Source organism: Physeter macrocephalus, chromosome 18, assembly GCF_002837175.3.
Source record: "Physeter macrocephalus isolate SW-GA chromosome 18, ASM283717v5, whole genome shotgun sequence".
NCBI lineage: Eukaryota > Metazoa > Chordata > Mammalia > Artiodactyla > Physeteridae > Physeter > Physeter macrocephalus.
The window spans coordinates 53,489,754-53,512,378 of NC_041231.1; the positions used below are offsets into that span (position 1 = coordinate 53,489,754).

Genomic DNA, 22,625 nt, shown 5'->3' on the forward strand with positions numbered 1-22,625 from the left:
GGCTCACGGGCCCAGCCGCTCCGCGGCACATGGGATCCTCCCGGACCGGGGCACGAACCCGTGTCCCCTGCATCGGCAGGCGGACTCCCAACCACTGCGCCACCAGGGAAGCCCATGACAAAAAGTTTTATGTTTTAGATCAGTGGTTCTCAAATTGGGGTCCATGGACCAGCAGCGTCAGTATCGCCTGGAATCTTGTTAGAAATGCAAATACTTGGGCCTCAAGCCAGATCTACTGAACCAGAAACTCTGGCAGTGGGGTCCAGTGATCTCTGTCTGAAGAAACCCTCCGGGTGATTTCAGATGTTCGTGTAGGTTTGAGAACCACTGCTTTAGGGATGAATGACTCTGTGCAGTACAGAAAAGAATGCCATCGTCCAAGACTTCCCCTCGAGATGACAGACTGACTTACACGTACTTCCTTCTGTAGTAGGAGTCACTTAAAAATAAGATGGCTCATTTGTGTTAACATATGAGCCCTAGATCACCCACTGACATTTATAACACAGACAGTGTAGTTCACTTTGGTCACCGGGGGCAGAGCTACGGAATCAAAACCTGAAATGTACAGAAATCCCTAACTCCTCAGTTGAAACAATGAATTCATCACCCTACCTTCTATTTCCATCTTGCCATTTTATCGTACTGATGCGTAGAGAACAGGGGCAAATGCAAGTTTCCTCTCTTCACTGGCTCTGTTCTGTAACCCTGTCCTCAGTGGGATATTGTTCATCAGCAGTGAGATAAATGAATTCAGAAGGAAAATGAAGTAGAAAAGCAGCTAGCTTAGGTCACCTCACCACAGATCTCACAAAAAGAGGGATTGCTCTTTTTGTAATATAACAAGATCCCAAATTTATATATGTACATATATATATATACATACACACACATATATATACATATAATATATAATTTATTATATATGTTATAAAATGTAATATATGTGTATATATAAATGTATATATCATTTACAGCAATTACTAAAATTAAATTAAAGCATTTAATTAATAAAAAGTAAGCATAATCCTTAAATTTCTCTGTCCAAATATTCTGACCAAGCCACTACCTTTGACAAATAATTAATAAATATGTTTATTATACCTACTACACTTATCTTTTATTTCAGGGGAGGGCTGAAACTACTGTTAACTTCACTACTTCCTTTATCTGAGAAACTGACTCCCTGAGGGTAGCAGGATAAAAAGGCCCCTTTGATCCTATACATCTGCCAAAGGCAACCATCACCCTCTACGCAAACACACGGAAAGCACAGGCAAAGAACGAGTGGGTCTGTGTTCCAGGTGTCTGGGGTTTGCTAAGTAGAAAACGAATTGAGGACAAACCATCTATGAAGAAAGCTCACACTGGCTCATTCTAACTTAGGTTTTCCAGAAGATAATTTCAGGGAAAACATATTAGTAAAAACTGATAACTTCATCTTCAATATTAGGAAACTGCAGAAATATGGGTTGGCCAGTGGACCTAAAACAGGTTTATCTACCTGGTATCAGTTCAGGAAGAACTAATGGGGAACATGAGACGAAGGCAGAGTGTAAATAAACTTTTCCCCAACCTGACTGAGTGATAGCTCAGAACACATATTTGAAGAGCAAGGCAATATACCTGAACTATAAAGAATCACACGTGTACCATCAAGCATGCATTTAAAAGCCCAAACCTCGTGAATCCATGAGAAAAAAAAAATGGAAAGGCAATTTTTCTTGAAACTCCACTCATCATTTAAAAAATATCTTCAAAACCATTATCTATTTACTAAAAGTTTTAAATTAACATTTTGTTCCTTAATCAGTTATCCTTGGGCATCTATTGGTACCTAAGTATGAACCACTGGGTCCCTTAAATCAATAACATTGTTTCACACTAAGTTGAGTGGTGAGTAAAGATACAGGTTAGATGTGGTGTAGTTTTTTTTTTTTTTTCATTATTCTTTTCCTTAACTATGCTATACGTATTGTCAACATTGTATAAAAGCCAAAGCAAAAGAATCCCACCACGGGACTTCCCTGCCAGTCCAGTGGTAAGACTCTGCGCTCCCAATGCAGGGGACACAGGCTTGATCCCTGGTTGGGGAACTGAGATCCCACATGCTGCGTGGCATAGCCAAAAAAAAAAAAAAAAAAATCCTACCACCCACCAAAATAATTTTATCTTTTTTTCCCAGTAATCCGTGGACAGATAAAATACTTGTGACTCAAGCTCCATAGCATTTTTAAAACAAGTACTGATATATCATTTCATTACATGTGCTCTTTATAGGTTTCAATGTTTTAATGGATTAACAGTCAGGCCCTGTAGGAGGAAGCAGGCTAGAGACAACATTTCTATTTGTGGCAAGTATTTTACGTATGATAATTCACGAAGAGAGTTTTGTTGCTGACATCTGGAAGCTCACAGTAGTTAATTAACTTGACTAGGTTAGTGAGAGGTGGGGATGGAATTCAAACTTAGGTCACCTGGACTTCAAGCCTATTGCCTTTCCATCATACCAGGAGAAACTGCCCCAATAATAGGTAAAATCAGGTGCTGAGAATCCATTCTTGTCCCAAGTGGCTGTACCAATTTCAGAAGTTAATTTCCATGCCCTTCTTTGTCATGGCTCCATACATATCCTTCCACTATCCCACTGTATCCTGTTTCTCAATTCCTTATGCCTAGATTAGATCGAATTCTCTGTGTTTCATACGGTTATTACATATTACAGTGTAAGTCATATTACAGAGGAAAAAATAGAAGAAGAATGAAATACACACCTTTCTTTTCCCTGCAACAAGAATCTGCAAGTATGCTACAACAGAAATTTTGCTACGGCTGTGACCACAACAAAGAGCAGATCGGCGTGGACATCACATGGGCATGCAAGTCCCTCTCTTTCATAAGAGAGGGCGTTCATAAATATCTGAGAACTTTTACACTGCAAAACAATGAAACAAATTATTTCTCCAAAATAATAAGGCCACAGACAACTTCTGACCAAAAATGATCCAAAGGTAAATTCAGAATCAGTAGAAGGATACTGATTTTTCCTTAGCACTGTCCCTGTGGCTCCAGCAAATGATACATGCAGGGCTACAGAAATCTCGGATCTCTTATTAATAAGAACTTTTGCCTGAAGAAACAGGGTAATGCAGAGCGCAGGAGCTAGCCGAGTAAAGTAACACCCACAGGGCAGAACAAATGGCACTAATGACCTAATCAATACAGAAATAAGTATAGATTTCCTCCACAAATGGCCACTCAGTAGCGTCTCTTAAAAAATTCAGAAAAAAAACACAACATGTCTCTTTCATTTAAAATTTCCATACGTTTTTGGGTGTACTTCATTAGAAATACCCCCAAAGTTGACTTTCTTTCAATTCAATACATTAGGTCAGGTCACTAAGACCTGGAGTAACATCTGTCAGTCCTTTCATATTCGCAGGTCTGGGTCTGTCTCACTGCTGTACATTCCTTCACTAATAGTGCAAACCCTTTGATTCCTTCTTAAGCCCGAGGAGCTAATCTATAAACAATGAAACAAGTGACATTCCCTCATCCTTTCTTAAAACATCCAAACCAATCTATTTTTACAGCCAGGTCAGAACAATGAGGTAATGTTTTCTAGTGATTTTAGAAAAACTGATTCTAGAGCTCTCTTCTCTTGCTAGATTCATTGGGTAAATCTCTGATCATACAAATGGCCTTCTGTTGGGTATAGCTATTGGTTTTACCTGCAAGTGTACAAATCATAAGTCTACCACAATTTTATTTGCAATCATTCCTAGTTCTTAAAGTCCCAAATTGTCCCCAGAATGATGCTAAGACTAAACTCTCTACACCATTTCTAGACAAATCTAGAAAAAAGCCTAGTTAACTTTCTTTGTAAAGCAGCATCGAGCCACAATCTTATCCCATGTGAGTTACCCTTAATAGATAATGAAATTCTAAATCATCCATGTCCACATGTCTTTTCCAGGGCCCCTATTGTCCATCTAAGCTCTAAAATGTCAAACCCTGCTGTCTGTGCAAAGGAGCATCTTTTGGAAAACATCTGGATTTTAGGGGTTCACAGATGGCCTTTCCTCACTGAACCATTGGCTTGGAGGTGCGTATCTGAAAATGTGAGCATCAGGAAATAAATAAATGAATACTGAGCACTGGGATAAGTACTGCATCTTTAATTCTTACAACAAGCCCATTTTAGAGATGAGGAAGCTGAGGTTTAGAAAGCTTGAGAAACTTACTAGGCAAGTTGCAGAGGGGGATCTGAACCCAGGTCTGGGAATCCATTATCCTTTTTTCTTAACTAACTATTCTATTCCTGATAAGTTAGTTACATGATTGAAGAATGATAACCTTCTAATTATTTCACTCATATGTAGCATTAGTGCTTAGTTTAAAGGCTAAGAAAAAAAAGCATGACCAAAATTTATGGACAATGCAATATAAAATTGATTCACAAATATTATACTCCCCAAAATCATTAATAGACATTGAAAACTGGAAGAGATTTTAGAAATCATCTGGTGTAATCCTGTTGCTTTATGGGTAACTTCTAAAAGTAAGTTCTTTCTCAGTGTTTCAGGGCAAGAAATTTTAACATGATGCCAGGTCTTGGGACAATGTATCAAGATATCTCTCTGCTTCCAAATAGCTAAAATCTTTAACTTTATCTCTGCCAATGGAAAGAACTGCATCCTTAAAAAAAAATATCCTTTGGGTAACTTATAGATCAAATCTTTTACTCCTAAAGTTTCCCTACAGAACCATATGTAATTCCACCTACCTCTAATCACAGGCATTATTTTTAATCTATTAAGGACATTTATAAAATTCTGAAACTATTTCAGTTTCCTTTTTCAAACGCACAATGTGGAATCTAACAACAAATTCAAAGAATAATTTGCTTTTAGAAAAACTTACTTTTTAATTCTAAACAGATACATTGGTTTGACCTGATATGAACTTGAACTTTGCAGTTCATAATTACAATTAAATCTGTACCAGTTGCTTGCAGCTCTAGTAAGTAATATTGTAAATATATGATTTTATAAATCAACAAAGAAAACAAAATGGCTTATTCCAATTCCATACACATTTGTCATAATCAGCTGATCTTCTTTGTCTTATTAGAGAACTTCCCAACTGATGGTTTTAGTTAGTGCTGTATTACCATCAACAGAACTTTTCCCCAGTAGTGGGGCTTCTTCTTCCCTGTTTGTTTTCTGGAAACAGTAATGGTCTCCACTCTCAAGGTACACTCCTTGTCAACTTTCTTAACGAGATTTACTGGTAAAAAAAGCTTTTTCTCATTTGTCCAAATTAATTCATACTGCTTTATCATCCAAGATATTGCCCATCTATCATTTTGGAGTTTCCTTACACTCTCAATCATTTCCTTACACTCTCAATCAATCCATTGTTCAAAATGTTCTAGTGCATTTCTCTCTCCCAAATGCCTACAAAATCCTATATAGCAAATTTCCCAAATATTTAGCATGAGACCTGACACATAGGAAACCCTCAATAAATAATCTGAAAAACAAGAATGAGCAGATAAATGAATGAGTGTGACATCTGATGCAACAGACAAGTCTTGCTGACTCCCGCACAAGAACTCAGTCTCAATTCAGCTCCCATGGAAGTTCCCCTACTTTGATACAGTGTGGTCCAGAAGATATTTTTCTGGCTTCCTGATGAAAATACCAGCTGTGTCAGAATCTCTTGCTATCCACATCTTCTGAAAGCCCGCCATAGCCTCAAAGAAGAAAGAGAATATTCTCCCCATCTCTCTAAATTAAGGTACCAGGTTTTGTTTTGCTTCGGGAAGTCAGAAGGGTGAGTAGATGTTCATACAATCAGAACCACACTCAGCGTATCTTAAAATGTAGAAGTTAAATTAAGAAAGCAAACTCACTCTACTCTTTATCAACTGGATCCCATCCTTTAGGACTAGATTGTTTTGAAAGATAGGAGTAAGACATTAATTCAGTTCCGGTGGTCCCAAGTGGATTAAATGGTTTGCCATTTAACTCTGGTTAATCCTATCATTGTTCCCACATAGCAGGGAGAGTAGGGCGACTCTCCTTAAGGTAGGAAGAGGAGTTAGGAAACCCCAATTTGTCAGTATTCTCTTCTCCTCACTCCCTCACCCCTGCCTTTTAATCCATCACCGCCTACTTGCCCAGTTCTTCAGAGGAGTGAATTTCTTCCCCACATCCTGGATCACCTTCACCAATGTTAATCTCTCCGAAGGCACATCTCCAGTAAACAGGAGTTGTCTCCAGCTCTGTGTGCCAGTGATTTGGAAGTTGTTTGTGAACTTGCCTCATCTTCTCTCCCAAGACCATAACTGACTGTTAACTAATTTCCTTCCATGTAGATGTAAAAGCGATCTAGGTACTCAGTTTAAACGACTGAAGTTTTAGGGACCTTGCTATCCCCATAGAAGCCCGAGTCACTGCCTGAGATCTGAAGGAAAAGCTTCTTTGTAATAGCCAAAATCATCTCTAGTGAAGACATAATTCTACATATAAGGGCATCTCTTTGTTCTCTTTGTCAGAAAGATGAATGTCAGATCCACTTTGGCTGAAACTTTTGGGAAAAAAATCACAATTAAAACTTTAGAGCTGATTTTAAATCTTGAATATTAGGTGCCATCAACAATATAAAGGTCAATTTTTAATTCAACAAGCTGATTAAATATCTGGCATGTACAAGCAAGAACAGATAAAGACAGTGAAAAAAATGCACTGGGAAACACACACAGGCCTTGTTTTATGGTGCTTCACTGTATTGTGCTCTGCAGATATTGCTTTTTTTTTTGTTCTACAAATTGAAGGTTTGTGACACCACTGCATCAAGCAAGTCTATTTGCCATTTTTCCCAAGAGCATTTGTTCACTTCATGTCTGTCATATTTTGGTCATTCTCCTAGTATTTCAAGCCTTTTCTTTGTCATTATATTTGTTATAGTGATCTGTGATCAGTGATCTTTGATGTTACTATCGCAAAAAGATGACAACTTGCTGAAGGCTCAGATGATGGTTAGCATTTTTCAGCAATAAAATATTTTTAAATTAAGTATGTACATTGGTTTCTTAAATACGTAATGCCATTGCACACTTAATAGACTGTAGTATAGTGTAAACATAACTTTTATATGTACTGGGAAAACAAAAAATTCACGTGACGTGCTTTATTGCGATAGTAACTTTATTGAGGTGGTCTGGAACTGAACCCGCGATATCTCTGAGGTTTGCCTGTATCCTTTTGAGATAAATTAGTTTTTTGCTTAATGTCAGTTAAATGCCTAGTATTTAAGCATATATTGTAGGCTGACTCTAGATACACAAACACACACACACACATGCTATATAGATATACATATGTATATATCTATATAGTGTACATAGTATATGTAATCTGTCTACCCTTTCCTTGTTTTTTTGTTTTCCAGCTCATATTAGAATACCAAAGGATTATAAATTTATTCTCAGGTACCTTCTGAGAAATTTCACTGATGACTTTCTGATGGTACTATCCCTCAGAAGAATGGCTGATATTTAATTATAATAAAAAATAAAATGTGGTTATTTGATGAATTTACTGCTTTGCATGGCTCACCCTCTGCACTGAACAGAACTCATGGTTCTACATTTTCCGACGGAGGGCTCACTGATTAAACCCCAATTATGAGAGAAGTCTTCCCCTCCCTCCTTTGACTATTTTCACACACGTGCCGAAATGATTCATTTCCTCAACATTAAGTGAAGATACTTCACAATCAGAGGCCGTATCAGCTGCCCAAACAGCTCAGTCAGTGCTTGGAGACAGGAAACCAAAGCTGTCTGTGGGGGGCGCCAGAGAGCCCAGAAGCAAGCCCACAGCTCTGCTTCCCTTCACGTCCGGGAGGTCATTGAAAAATGTTTCCACCTCTCATGCCACCCAGAGCTGCCACTCCTGCTCTCACCCATTAGTACAGAATGTAAGGCTATTCTTTCATGGATTCATTTCAACCCCTTCCTATTCAATGATTAGATTCTTCAGCCACCCCTTCTGGATGGTAGAAATTACACAATTAAAATGTTTCAGAGAAATAATTCCTATCTGTTCATTTTCCAGACAACTCTGAATGGAGCCATCCCTTCCCCTACAGACTACAGAAGATAATGACCCTACTAAGCATCTTTATCCACGTACAAGGCACACCTCCTAGATTAGTTACTACCTTTGCTTGGCCTTCCACATTTCATAGGCCCAGAGAGAGTAAAGCTAGTCTCCAACTCTAACCAGTAAAAATGTTTATGGGGGGGGAACAGAAGAGAGCTGTATTCTATATTATTTTAAAAAATTCTTAAAAGGACGTTTTTCTCATTCATGTAATCAGGTTAAATCTCCCTCTAAACTTTTTTATATGAAAAGATGATGATTTCCTTTTGGTGAAAAATACCTACGTGACAGGTACTTTGTTTCTGTTTCAGTCCTGCAATGTAGGCCTTATCTGTCCTACCTTCTACGTGAGAAAATAGAAGCGATGAGGAATTAACGAAAATCACTGAAGTCGCATAACTAGTCATTTGTCGCTACTGGACTGGTGTTAGTATACTCTTTTACCTGAAGAAACTATGAAGCAGAGAGGGGTTGAGAGTCTTGGCCATAGACACACTTCTAGTTATTTACTCAGATCCAGAGGCCTAACTCCAGGATGGGTTGCTCAGGTGGTAAATTGCATATTTACGGATGTAAGTTTTGGAGAAGTGAGATCTGGGTGCACCACCACATTTTGACTTTGTTTTCCAGACCTTTTCTTTTAATCCAGATTTTGTATGTTTCTCTGATCTGCAGAATCCCATGGAGGCCCGCATACCTCAGAAGTAAAGCCCTTCGTCACGGCACACAGCAGTCACCTGCTCCCTCTCTGATGAGCTCCAGTATGCTCTGGCATACATCCCTCGCTCACTTTTAACCTGACATTGGATCGGAAGCATCACTGAGTTCAAAATATCTCTCTGCTAGAGCTTCCCACATCACACTTGACAAATAACGCAGACATTGCAATCATCTGTGTAGTAAAATGATACCCCTTTTGGAGGGATGTTTACATTTTTGTCTTAAAATACGTATACTTATTTTTCATATGTAAACTCTCACATTTAACTATATATACTCTCCCATCTCTTGATGCTGAAAGAAAACCCCACTAAAAACAAAGTTATGTGTAGTTCCGGATGAAGACAATAATTATAATAATAATTAAAGATAAAGGAGTCTAGTTGTTAAGGGTGCTTTATGGTGCTTAAGCAGATAGCAACAGCATGGACACGCATTATGATGGCGTGCTATATCATTTCATCTTTCCAAAACTCTGGTAGTGATTATGTGGAAATTTCAGGATTAGAGAACTACTTTAATCTTCACAAAGGAAGTATGTGCTGTGACCAAAGTTAAATGAGCACCAGAGTGAAAAAAAAAATGTCGAATCATTAATACCAGCTAGTTGGGATTTTGGAATCCATCTTTAGTGCTATGCCATTTGTTTGATAATTTCCTAAAGTTCTTACAATGCCAGCGTATCTCAGTAAATTTAAAATAAACAAATATAAAACTATGTAATTTAAAAGTGTTAGCTTGATCATTCCCATAAGCCAGATAAAAGAAAGAGGATCACAGACATGACTGCAAAGTCCTGACAATTAATGAATTTGGCAGAGTTCAATAGCAATTTCAACACAACTGTGTGCTTCCTTGGCTTAAAGAGTGATCATCTGACTATAAACCTCAATCTTCTTTCTCTAAAAACGGAAAATAAATTGCCGTATTTCCAACCAAAAGGTTTTTTGACACTATCATTTTTTTTAAAAAAGTCGTGTTTTAAAGAAACGGGTATTTGAAGCTTGTAAACAATGCTGAAATACTCTTATGTGACAGAATCTACTTATTTTCTAACAGCTCTTTGATGATTAAATTAAGTCAGATGACAGCAACACTGGGATTTCCATCGAAGTGGTATACATATTAACAAGCAAAATGCTAAGAAAAATCTGTCAATCCAGAGTATAGATATTTTCTTATTAATAAATATTTGAACTTCATGGGGGGATTTTAGCTGGTGGCTTTAGAAATGTATAAAAAAACTGAAAAAACAATTTCATAGCTTTTTATCTTCCTACTGAGCTTATGAGCAAAAAGAAGTTAAAGAATTATGTGTAGTGCCTGAATTTCAGTGAGCTGCCATGCCCCTCCTTCATTCTCTTCTGACCCATGGCTGGATTCTTCTAGATCTATGCGAGAGTGATGAAATCACCTGAAAGCAACTCAAATGACGGAACAATCAGATGACAGCTAGGCCTTCTGATTTACATGTCAAGGCATATTATATTTGGACTTGAAGGATCGTGAAACTTTTAGAAACTGACCTTCCATTTTAATTCTCTGAAGATGTGGAAATAGTTTACCTCAATTATTGGTGTTGATTTTCAATTTCAACCAGATCAAAATACGTCAACATGCATTTTTTTTTCCTTTAAGGTATGATTCTATGGATTAGATTGTTCTAACAGTGAGTACTGGATCTTGGCAACTGGAAGAAAATCTGCAAAATATAGGAGGATCATTCCTCTGGTTTCCATTTCCCTAGAGATGGTCCTCATTCTTATCTCAAGCGTTTAGTGTATAATAAAGAAGCAAGCAATGATAACGCAAATGTAAAAGAATGCATATCCACTATTAAAAATTCCAGCACTACATCTTAGGTTGAGAAGTCACAGAGTTCTTTTGGAAGTCCCTATCACAAACACTGATTTCCTATCTTGTGTGGCTATCAGGAGGTTTATCTGGGTTTATCTAGGTAGATTAGCTTTGTGAATATGTCGCAGTGAAAAAACCTGCAGAAAAAAGACTGTATATTACATTATGTGATTCTGCATAGAATCACATACTGCGTAACCACAGGATACCAAAGAAATCTCTACAAAATTTGCTGAAATATTTGAAATAAAACGTGACATAACTGTTTTCCTATTAAAAATCTTAAGTCCTCCTTTCAATTGAAACCATGTTTTATTTTTACTTATATTAAAACCAGTTTTTATTTACAGAAGTGATTCTGCCAATACAATCTTAATACTTTGTGTGTTATCCACAACACATTTTTAATGTAAGAACTGTTGTATAATTTTAAGGTAGTGATAAATGTGACAAAGTGGTAAGAGGCCTGTTTTTTAAAGGGTAATGATTAGTGGAACCCTCTCCCCTTTACCTGGAGAAAATGAAATATTTTCTGTTGCTAGATAAAAGAAGCAATTGTAATTTATATCACTTTAAAAATGTATGAATTTATGACTGAGGGATAATTATGAACTTGTGCCTTGAGTGAGATAATTTTGGATTAATTCCTTGGCATTTAAATAAGTCACAGATGCAATTTTATCCTAATAGATATCACTTGGTTACAGAACTTTAAAAATCTTATATAACCTTTGGCATTGACATGTATATTAAGCGGGGGTTATAAAAAACTACTGGAAGAAATTTTCTTCAGAAAAGTATGTAGAGAAATTTAAAATATTGATCTACTGTGGCCACAGACCGTGATTACCAGTCTTTCCACCTGGCGATACAGCAAGGTCTATGCTGGCAGCAAGAAAAAAACATAACATGATGCTAAGGACTCAGTTTGAAAGCAGAGTCAGTTTGGTAAATAGAAGTCAGTCCTTTTATATTTTTGATATCCCCTCAACTGTCTCAATGTAATTATTTCAATTCGTTTTTTGGTTTACCTGCATAGCTATTTCCCAGGGCACAGATATGTCCCAGTAATTTTAGAGAAAGGTACCTTCAAAACGTTAGATGGGCATTTTATAACTTAGGAAAATATCACCAGACTACAGAGAATTCTGAAACCAAAAGATAACACTGCTGCCAAACATTAACAACTGCTAAATAAACTTGATACTCTGTCCCAAGCACTTTATTTTTTTATCAAGCATATGATATTAATGTACGCAATTTAAATACTTTGTATCAGCTCCCATCTCATCCTCATAGAAATGAAACCGTTGTGATGTAAATAGAAGTAATAAATACTTTGAACATCCAGGGCCAAGTTTAATCCAAGACGAGTAAAATTAATTTAAATTATAAGACTCTGAGGCACTGAAAAAAATCACTTTATTAGCACTTGGCATAAATACACCTTAAAGGAAACTGACCCTCAGAAGCAAAGACCACCTGAGAAAAACAAATCCAGTCACAGATACATCTTGCTAATGTTCTGCTTATACCTTCAACAGCCCTTTAGCATTGACTTCTATCACTGCTTGAAATCATTTATCATATCTTGAAATCATTTATCATATTTAACTTTAAATGTTAGAATGAAAAATAAAAGAAATCAAAGTCAGCAGAAATGTAAAGCCTCTGGAACCATCAATTTCCTAAAAAATAAAGATCCTTTGTCCAAAGAGAGGAAGCATGTATTTTATAAGTTAATCATCACTGACTTAAAATATGTTCAGAACTTTGCAGGTGACATAAGGCATTTTTAAGGAAACCAATTCCTATTCTGGTTAGAGATTCACAAATTTCTCAACAGGCTACCACTGTGTGGTACCAGTTAGGACGATGCCAGTACTTACCATTTGAAGAGATGGCTTGCGGTGTCGACCTCACCTTTAAGCCCCAGATTCTTTCCTAACCTTGTCACAAAGCAGATCTGAATTAAACTAACGTGTATACAAATGGTTCATTTGCAATTTCCAACCTTATGGACTTAAAACTGTCTCCCCATACTAATGAGAATTTTCAATCCTTTCCACTTCTGGCTACATGCTATACTGTGTCTTCAGTGGCTGACTCATTCTACACTCTACTCATGTAGCTTATCATTATCTTGTCCACAGACAAAATACACATTGAATTCAGATGAGAATGCCCACTGCCTTGAGAATCTTGAGAAAGGTAGCAGCACGGTGGTCCAAATAGCCTGACCACTAAGGGAAATATTACACTCAATGTAGATTATTTTCTCCCTCTAAAAGTACAAGGTGGAAAACAGAAGCAACAACAGCAAATTACAGTAACTCTTTGCAATGTATTTCCCTTGTTTTTTTTTTTTTTGGATTATTTCTTGTAAAAATTGACAAGATCCAGGACAACTCTGTACATTGTTCTAACAGCTTCATTTAACAATAATTATATGACTCACTTCCCTACTTAATACAAACTTCTCACTTTCTCTTATGTTTATTACTTTTGAAACTGCTTAGGCATTTTTCTAGTTAGCTTTACTCTGTAGAAAGAAGTAACCCGACTGCAGTAGGTTGTTAATACGAAAATGAACAGCAGAGACCTTTCTGATTGAACATTCTCACTTTCTACCTCAAGACAGGTGTTCTGCATATATGCAAACGTTGCAGACAGATGGATTTGCATGTTTTACACACTATAATATAAAGATATGTTCCCCCCTCATTATAAGATTCCAAAATTACCAGTGCTGCCTCTGCTATCTACATTTTTAAAATATTTAACCTTCAGTAACATAATCTACTGTGCTTATCTCAGAATAAGGAGAGAAAACAACTCAAATATTCTAACAAGTTCAACCAAAACTTCCTATTTCACTTCATTGTCACAATACTTGACCTAGACTCCAAGTTTATAAAAGAAAATGAAAAACAAAATCACAAGGCAGAGCTTCAAGTCATCAGCATATCTTAGAAGGATGTTAGTTATTTTACGCCTGGAACATTTTACAAGCTTCAAACCCTTCCCTAGTACAATATTTGAGGAATCTGAAATTATTTCTGTACTTCTTACTACCCAAGCACCTGACAGCTTGAATTAAAAATAGTATATATGCAGCAACTCCCTGGTTACTATCTCCCTGAAGTTTTAAGGCACTCAAATTATTGAGTCTTCTTTCTAAGAATTACTGAAGAGGTTGATGAAAACACATATCAAACTATTCATGTGTAATTCTTCCACTAAAATCAATTGATTTCTGTTAGTGTGATATATCAGGACTAATGAAAATTACCATACCCAGTAGCCAGTTTGTACCTTTCCAAAGATCCCTCTCCAGTATCCATAACCATGCCCAGCTCTGTCTTCCATCCTGCTCCTTGTACCGCTGAGTGAGGTGCTCGCTCCTTCATTAAATAGCATTAAAAATAGACTGCACAGAACTCCCCAGTGGAGCATGCTCTAATGGGCTAATGCCACAGTTCTCAAGGTAACCACACTCAGCTGGTATCTAAGAGGGAAAGTCACTGGGAGATCAGCAATTTGCAAATCTAATAGAGCACACAAACCTGTCTCAGTCTGAGGTGAATATTGTAAAAGAGAAATCAGAGTAGAGTGAAATTAAGTCACTGAGAAGCTAAAGGACCATTTCTGGAGCTCTTTAAATATGCCTCACCAAAACAAGTACTCTGTTGAACATTCATTCATCCACAGCAACTTAGTTATATGATTTATTGGACAACATCAATCACGTCCAGTGAGGGGAAATTAAGACATCTCTTCATAGCAGTCTAAATGTCTTAAAATTGCATTTAAACCAAGTTACTTTAAACCAAGCAATAGTATTAATAAGCAAGGGTAGAAATAGGTTAGCCTTTTGTATCTTTTGTGAGGAGGAAGTGTATTCCTTAAAGAGTATTCTAAACTCTCTCTCCGGAAAACTGAAAAACATTCTGTTAGTTGAAGTGATAAAAAGAAGTATAAGAATGTGATAAGAAAGGAAATATAGGATCGAACACAAATACATACCTTAAAAATCCATATAAACCTGGGAAGAGTACATGCTTAATTTCTCCTGTGCGATCCACATTAGGAGGCAGCAGAAGCAATTACTGCCAAGACAGCAGACTACTCGGCTACATACCTAGAGCTCTAGGCTTCCAAATGACTGACCTCTGCTAAAATGACATTAAAATCTTATGAAGACATGCAAACCCTGTGGTGACACGAATCAAAGCAGTCGGTGCATTTATTTTAAAGTGTCAAAGGTTTCCTAACTTTTACCAAAAGAAAAATGATTTCCTGTCATTTCAATTTCTCTGTTTTCTAAAAACAATCATAGCCATTTTGATCACCAAGGTGGATGAGAAAGAGGTGGAGATCATCTGGATTTACTCAGCATTTGAGTGAACTCTTGTCCAGATTCACTCCAACTCTGGAGATCGTCATTTGTGTCTGGGGAGGCTGAACTGTCATACCAACAAACTTAAAAAAAAATCAGAAATTAAAATGGATATCTGCACTCTAAACACATTACCGTGAAAGTGATTCCTACCAGCCTTCCATCGTACTTCCTAGCTTCCCATCCCTCTAACTTTCAATTTCTTCTTTGTCTTTCCTTTCAGGCTTGGACTCTGTCCTTATCCTGTATCTTCGGAATACTGAATCCAAGCAGCTGACAGCAACAGCATCTACTCCAGCTTGATTTCTATGCATAAAAATCCAGTGAGTCAATTTCTCTTCCCGGGAAACTTTCTAAACACCTGTCTCAGTCAACTCAGTTCTACCACCATATCTACAACCTCAGACAGAAGACGTCAAATTTGGAGTCTGCAATGAAACACAGAATTCAACCATGTAAAAATAAAACTGAACATCTCTTCCCCCTAAACCCCTTGGGACCTCAAGTCCCCTGAGGACAACAAACGGATGACAACTTTCTGCCCCTTGCACAGCTCTCTTCCACATGAAATAAAAACACTCCAAACTTTCTACTGAGAAACCTGCATAAATCACTGTAGACTTCTCTGATGAAGAGACCTGCCCTTTTCAATTCTCTCCCAGCTTTCCATTTTTGCCTCATTCTGGGGAGGGGGAATCTACCCCTCCTCTGACAAAACATCAATACACAATACATATAAAACAACAGCTTTCTGCAAACAGGAAGGAGAAAGACAGACTAGAAACAATTCGAAAGAAAAGCACAGATATAAGGCAGAAAGAAAGAGAAACAAGAAATCACAAAAGGCGTGCAACGTTCACGTCTGAAGACCTTAATTAAATTACCTTGACCGAACAGTGGATATCCCCCCAGCGTCTCGGTGCCTTGATTGATCTGATTTAGTTTTTGGCTTTTATTAATATTATTGTTTCTCACGGATCGATTTGGCTGTATTTGTTTGGTTTGGCTTGGGTTATTAGTATTATTGTTATTATTGGTGGGTTTATTTAACTGCTAGTAAAAGGAGCCTTCTGCGGCGTCGTCGGGGCTCCTGGCAGGGCTGCGGCGGCCAGGACTGCGGCGACGGCGGTGGCTTCAGCTGGCGACCCCGCGGCCCCTGCTGCTCGTCGCTGCTCCGGAGGCGCTCAGGGAGCGCCGCCGCCGCCTTCTCCGCCCTGCTGCCTGCGGAGAGCGAGCGTGCCCCCGCCTCCTGTCTGCCGGTCCGTCCCCGGGCACGTCTGTCTGTCTGGCCGTCCGTCGCTCAGCCTGGCAGCCCAGCGCGGGCTTCTCGCCGTCCCGCGCTCAGATCTCCGAGCTGCCCCTCGCGTCGGTCTGTCCGTCCGCGAGTCTCGGTCTCACTAGCGAGGCAGGGCCCCTCTCCCCGTCTTCCGTGCCCGCATCTCTGTCGCTCTTCACTCGATGCCCCAGCCGCTTCCCTCGGACAGAGGAGAGAGGCCGTCTGGAGGAAGGGAGCACGAGGCTGCTTCTCCCTCTCCCTCCTCTCTCTCTCTCCTTCCCCTGACTCTCCCTCCCTCTCTCTGCGTGCCGGTCTCCGAGTCTCCAGCTGTCTAACTGCTCCCATCTGTCCGTCGCTCTGTCACTCTCAGTCTCCCCGCCGCCCCCCCTCCCCCGAGCCAGCCGGCTCGGGTAGTCCCTGGGTCCCGCGCGCCCCTGCCCTCCCACACGCCCGGCTCCTCCCCGCAGCCCCGGCAGCGTCCGGTCCCCGCCTGGGCTGGCGGCAGCGCGCGGGTGGCATGTGGCGTGGCAGCTGCTCGGCTGGCAGACTCCAGTCCCCGACCCGCCACACCCGGGAGATGGCCGCGGCCGGGCGCCTGCGGGGGCCGGGCCTCGGCCACGGGGCGCGGCCGGAGTTGGCCGAGCTGGAGCTCGGGCACCTGCCCGGTGCGCTCGGAGCGCGTGGTGCCATCCGTCCCCCCAGCCGTTCTCCTCCGCCTGGCCCCGGGCTAGAGACAAAGCGCGTGAGCCACGCACAGGGCGTGAGCATCATTCATCAGAGAGAAAACTGGCACGCTGCCCCCTTCCCCTCCACCCTGCCTTCCCGCTCCCCGCCGGCCGGCCGGAGCGCATCCCTCCCCGCCCCGGGCCGAGACCCCACCCCCACCCCACCCCGCGCGTACCTCTCCCGGGCGCCTCCCGACTCCGACTTGGCGGACACTTGGCCAAGCCTTGCCCACTCCCTTCCTCCGGGGCTCACTCTCCAGGCCAACTCTGCAGAGAATATCCCACAACAATAACACTTCACTCCACCCCAATCGAGCCGTAGCCTCAGAGCTCTCAGAGATTCGCGGCTTTGAGCAGGACCCCAAGTCCCGGCGTGCGACGCCAAGTGGACTCCCCGTGGGCGCCTGCCCAGCCCGTTGCCCACTCGGGCGCTGACTAAGAATCGCAGAGGTGCCCCAGAAACCCCGGCAGGCTAGGGCGTGGGGCAGGGCGCCGAGTTGACAACCCAAGAAATAAAAGCGCTGCATTTCCCGTTTGTTCTGGAGATGTGCTATTTTTATTATCTGTAATTCATTTTTTCCCCATTGTTTCAAGGCACACACTACCAAAAGGAAAAAAAAAAAAAAAAGGAATAGTGGAGGAATGGGAATACATTTCCGGAATACCGCCCACCCCTCCTGAGTGAATGTGGAGCCTACTTTTCCAACATTATAGGTCACCAGCCAAGATAGATCATTCTGGCGTTCTGCCCCCAGCTGAGAGCAAGGCATTTGATTCTGAGCTTCCTTGCTAGGCTGTTATTAACGGGAAGCAAAATTATACTTGTACACGCCTGCATGGAATTGCCAAAGCTCATTCTGACAGTATCCAGCAATTCAGCTTCTGAAATGTAGGCACTGAATAACTATGGATCTGGCGCAATGAATGCCCCATCCCACAATAAATTGGAGAGGAGAAAATCAACTTTTAACAGCTGCAATTAGTAACCCCATGAAGAGACAACAAATAACTAGTAATACACGTCAATAAATGTCCTTTTAGTTCCATTTATTGACACCCATTCCCGATAACAGACATCATAAACAGATTTATTAAGGGAGGCGCCTTCCACTTTTTATAGAAATGTAATTTCAACAGCAGTAGCCATGTTCATATATGCTAAGAGATTGATTAAAATATCAAACAGATGGTATGTGTGGTTCTAGCAAATGCTATGAAAAGAATTAGGATAAAGTTGTACTGGTCTTTGATGAATACATATTTCCCAAATATTGGAAATTGCCTCCCTTGGGGATCAGCCGTGCTGGAATAAGAATAAATCTGTTGTATGAGGTTTCAGCAAATGAAGCCTAAAGAATTCAAGACCCTTCTGTTGATCTAGTTTTTGAGACTTTGACTTAGTCCTCTCCAAAAACATTTTGACAGGCATTTCTCCCCTCCTTCCAGCCATATGGAATTCAAGGAAAAATTCATCAAAAGTATTTCTAATTCTCTTCCCTTCATCTCAAGTCATGATCTAAAAAAATCTACTTTCCTTGGGGGAAACTGTTGTGACAAGTTGTGCTGTGTCTTAAACTCACACGATTGGGACTGCACGGAAGGAGGGTCAGTGTACTTGATTTTCTTTTTGGACAGAACTACACCTAAGCAGCTCCTGAATGGGTGAATGGGTAAGCTACTAAGAGGAAACCTGAAGAGCTTGTTCTTAACACAAAGTCTTCTAGATCGAACTTCACTCTGGAAATACACAGACACACACATACACACACAGACACACACACACAGGAACTCGATTCTATAAACTGGATTAGAAATTATAACAATTGATCGGGGGAAGGGGAATTCAAACAGCACTCTTAGTACATACTTCGGTGATTATGTAAAAGAAAAAGACAGAATGTTTCAATATCTTATCAGTGTATAGACAAGCTTGATGATGAAACTTAATGCAATTTCTCATAGAGCTTAACCTTTATTTGGAAAGGAAAGTGTGACAAAGAAAAATAATATTCATTTAATTCAGCTAAATTTTTCTACCTTTTCTCATATGTAGTCAACAAATTAGGGACTAGAGAAGGTTCAAGTTTATTTGAGGCCATGCAGGTAATCAGAATTCAGCTATCCAATTTTAACTTTTGCATCCCAATGTGGGCCTGAAATATACTTCTGGGAATATTAGGCAGGCAGTGAGCAGTATGTGACTCTTCTAGGCATTTGGAAGGTGTTTGTATTTCCTCAAACAATCTGAAACAGTTACCATTCCTTAAGGCCCTTGGCCTGCTGTATATTAACTACCACTAACCTCACTAAAACCGCTGTCTACCTTTTCGGACTTCTGGATGACATCTGTGATGCTGATGCCGATGCAGAGGTGTTTCTGCACTGAAAGCATCCTACCTTTAGGGGTGGGAAGTGGTGGTAATGGGGGAAAAAGGAAGTGCAACAGGGAAGAACAAATCTGACTCCATATTAGATCCGTTTCTTTTACTTTAATCTTTGTATTCTATAGCTTTTGCTTTGAGTTAAGAATGTTGCCTATAGCCTGGAATACACATGATAGCCTATTTTCAAGGCTCTGACCTTTAAGAGCATAACACTCTTCCATTCATACAGAGGTAAAAAGTTGCAGAACAGAGAACAACAATTTGCCTTGTTGGAGGTTTACAGGAGCATCCTGGCCTGACCTAGGTGGACAGCTGCAAGAACAGAGGATTCCTGCCCCAAGAAGTTTGTAACAACCAACCACACCTCCTCCCCTTTTTACTATAAAAGAAGCCTGAATTCTGACTGGGGTAAGATGGTTCTCCAGGACATTAGTCCGCCCTCTTCTCGGTCTGCTGGCTTTCCGAATAAAGTCACTCACTATTCCTTGCCCCAAGAACTCATCTCCCAATTTATTGGCCTGTCGTGCGGCAAGCAGAAGCTGTGCTGTTAGTCTCTTGGTCTGGATGCTTTTGAATTTATTTGGTATTGTGTTTGAAATGAAAGGGCATACAGGTAACCAGGTAATGCCAGCTTGGGGAGTTGAGTTCACCTACACACCGGCAAACATCTAAGATTGTTGATAAGCTCCTTTACACATATTCCCTTAAGACATTAGATTAGTGCCCTTTAATGAAGCTTTCAAATTGGATTTTCAAAATAAGGCAAATTGCTAAAATAGCCCAGCTACCTTTATAAGCACCTTTTCAGCTGAAGCGAGAAGTAAATTTCCATGCTGTTGAACTTCCATCATTTCTCAACAATTAGGCTGCTAGGAACTCCCCTTTAGGGCATTCTCCCCCATCACAACAAAGGCTCACAAACCCCCCAGAGAGACTTCTCATTTGCCCTATTTCCAACATAACAGTCTAGGGTCTATTAAATACGAGTCTTGGGTTTAAAGCCATACAGATATGCCTGGTACAGAAAGGCAGGGGAATAAGAAGGAGGAGGGGGGGGGGGAGAGTAACATTTTAATCAGAAAAGTTTAGTTCCCCATTCTTAATTCGTGCTAAGCCAAAATAACTCTAAAACACATTTAAGAACATCAACAAAGAATGTTACATCACGTATGCATCTGAGCATGAAGAAATGTCACGATCAAAAACAAAGAGGACTTGGGAGACTAGAAACCAAATGTTCTGATGGCACAGATCCCTCTGGAGTCTGCTGTGTGCCGTACAAGAAAATGATCTCCATGAACCCTTGATGTTCTCACAGGCAGACCAGAAATGAACACTGGCCAGCACATGCACACGGTGATGCTTTGCTGAGAGGGCAAACCCAGAAATTTCCTCAAAAAGGAATGCGTGTAGTGTTTTCATGGAGATGCATCTAAATCAGAGGAGGGACAACAAGAAGAAAAAGCTGAAGAGAGGTTTAGGAAACCTGTCATCTGAGCATCAAAAGACAAGAAAGGCTGTTGACTAAACTGCGTATTTCTTTTTAGCATCTCTTGGGAAGGAAATACCGGCATTTAGACACAACCTTAGTATTTGGGGGTTTGGGCCCCTGGTCCCCCTGAGCACTGTGCATCTTCCTTCTCTGCATCCACTGCCCTGAGGGACCCGTGACTTCTGCGTAGCCGAGGCCTGTGTTCCAGGCAGCAGGGCACTCAGATGCAGGGAATCTGACTGCAGAGCAGGCGTGTGTTCAGGCAAGATGTCTAGGGGCCTCTTTACCTGCCTAGGGTTAGCTCTGCCCTCTAGGACCTCCTTCAGCATGAAGCGTTCTCAACTTCCCACGGAACCCACGAAAGATGTTTTTGGTTTTTAAAAACGGAGCCCAGAATTGAAAGCAGAAATGAAGCAGAAGCATCAGGGGCATATTTGGGAAGGATAGAGGAAAATGTTTCTCCCTGCAATGCAAGGAATGATACAGAGCATAATCTAGCATTTGCCAAAGCGCTGTGTAATCCTGTCTCTAGTTTTACATTCCTGGCCCTGAGATACAGCATTTTCTTCCACAATGGACACTGCTCCCTTTTTCACACAAAGGGAGACAAAAAAGGTTACCAAGTTATTCAGAACTGGAATAATATATTTGGCTTCTCCACAATGAGATAACATTAAAAGGTCTACGAATTAGCCACTAGAATAAAACAGCTACAATCCATCTCTAATGAAGTATAGCACATTTGCATTTTTAACTGTTCTTCATAACTTAAAATGGTGTGTGTGTGTGTGTGTTTAAAAGGTAAAATATATTCACAGTGCTACTATTTCAAAAGAGTACTATGATCTTACTGGAAACCCAGTTGTAGGCCAATATCCAGCAACTAAAGAACAATGTGCAGATTTATAATTCTACATGAATGTACAATTTGTTCTCCAAAGCTAACTCTCCAAAGCATTTTTTTCATTTTGAAAATAAATGCACGTTTGCAAAATCTATAGAGATTTATCGTAAAAAACAAAATGAGGGTGGAAATCAAAATGAAAAAGGAACAAAATAAAATCTCCCAAAATACCACCACCTCAACAGTCATCACTTTTATGCTTAGCCAATTTCTGTGCATATATATCCATAAATATATAGGTATATTTTGCATAAATGGATTGCAAAATGCATGTCACTTTATAATGTGCTCCTTGTTCTCTTCTTTAGAATAAGTCATGGGCATTATCTCCATGACATTGACTATATCAATATATTAATGACAGCAGAGTGGTGTATTAAATACAAAACATGGGTATTATACAAAAGTGAAGGCTACTGGAGGGTGTGGCTTCCAAACTGGAGGATTATCCCTTTAGTGTAAATCTTTAAATCTGAACTGCCTGTCAAACATGCCTTTATTTTACATTTTGGCATAATACTAGATTTAAAGATGCTACATCAGCTTCAGAATATCTTTTGTTTTGATTACTAATCTTTATTAAAGAGCTGGTTGACCTTTGCCTCCTGGTATAAATTACATAGAATAAAAAAATAAATATACCATTAAAAACCTACGAAATGTTGTTATGTGTGTTTTTTTTTTTTTTTTTTTTTTT

The 22,625-nt window shown here is 39.9% G+C and overlaps 1 protein-coding gene and 1 long non-coding RNA gene across 40 annotated transcripts in view; both read right to left on the reverse strand.

Annotated features, from left to right (window-relative positions):
- ARPP21 (cAMP regulated phosphoprotein 21) overlaps window positions 1-17,342 on the reverse strand; it is a 164,875-nt gene extending 147,533 nt beyond the window's left edge. For 8 of the 38 annotated variants that reach the window (XM_055079913.1, XM_055079911.1, XM_055079909.1 and 5 more), the window contains exon 1: window positions 16,032-16,780. The gene's annotated coding sequence lies outside the window, so the exon portion shown is untranslated. Of the gene's footprint in view, window positions 1-16,031; window positions 16,787-17,324 lie in introns of those variants that run through there. The other 30 variants (XM_055079919.1, XM_055079916.1, XM_028479326.2 and 27 more) reach the window with 10 other exon arrangements.
- Window positions 17,343-19,227: 1,885 nt separating this feature from the next.
- LOC114484316 (uncharacterized) overlaps window positions 19,228-22,625 on the reverse strand; it is a 17,729-nt gene continuing 14,331 nt past the window's right edge. For both annotated transcript variants that reach the window (XR_003677049.2, XR_003677050.2), the window contains exon 4: window positions 19,228-20,964. This is a non-coding gene — a long non-coding RNA (uncharacterized lncRNA). The remainder of the gene's footprint in view (window positions 20,965-22,625) is intronic.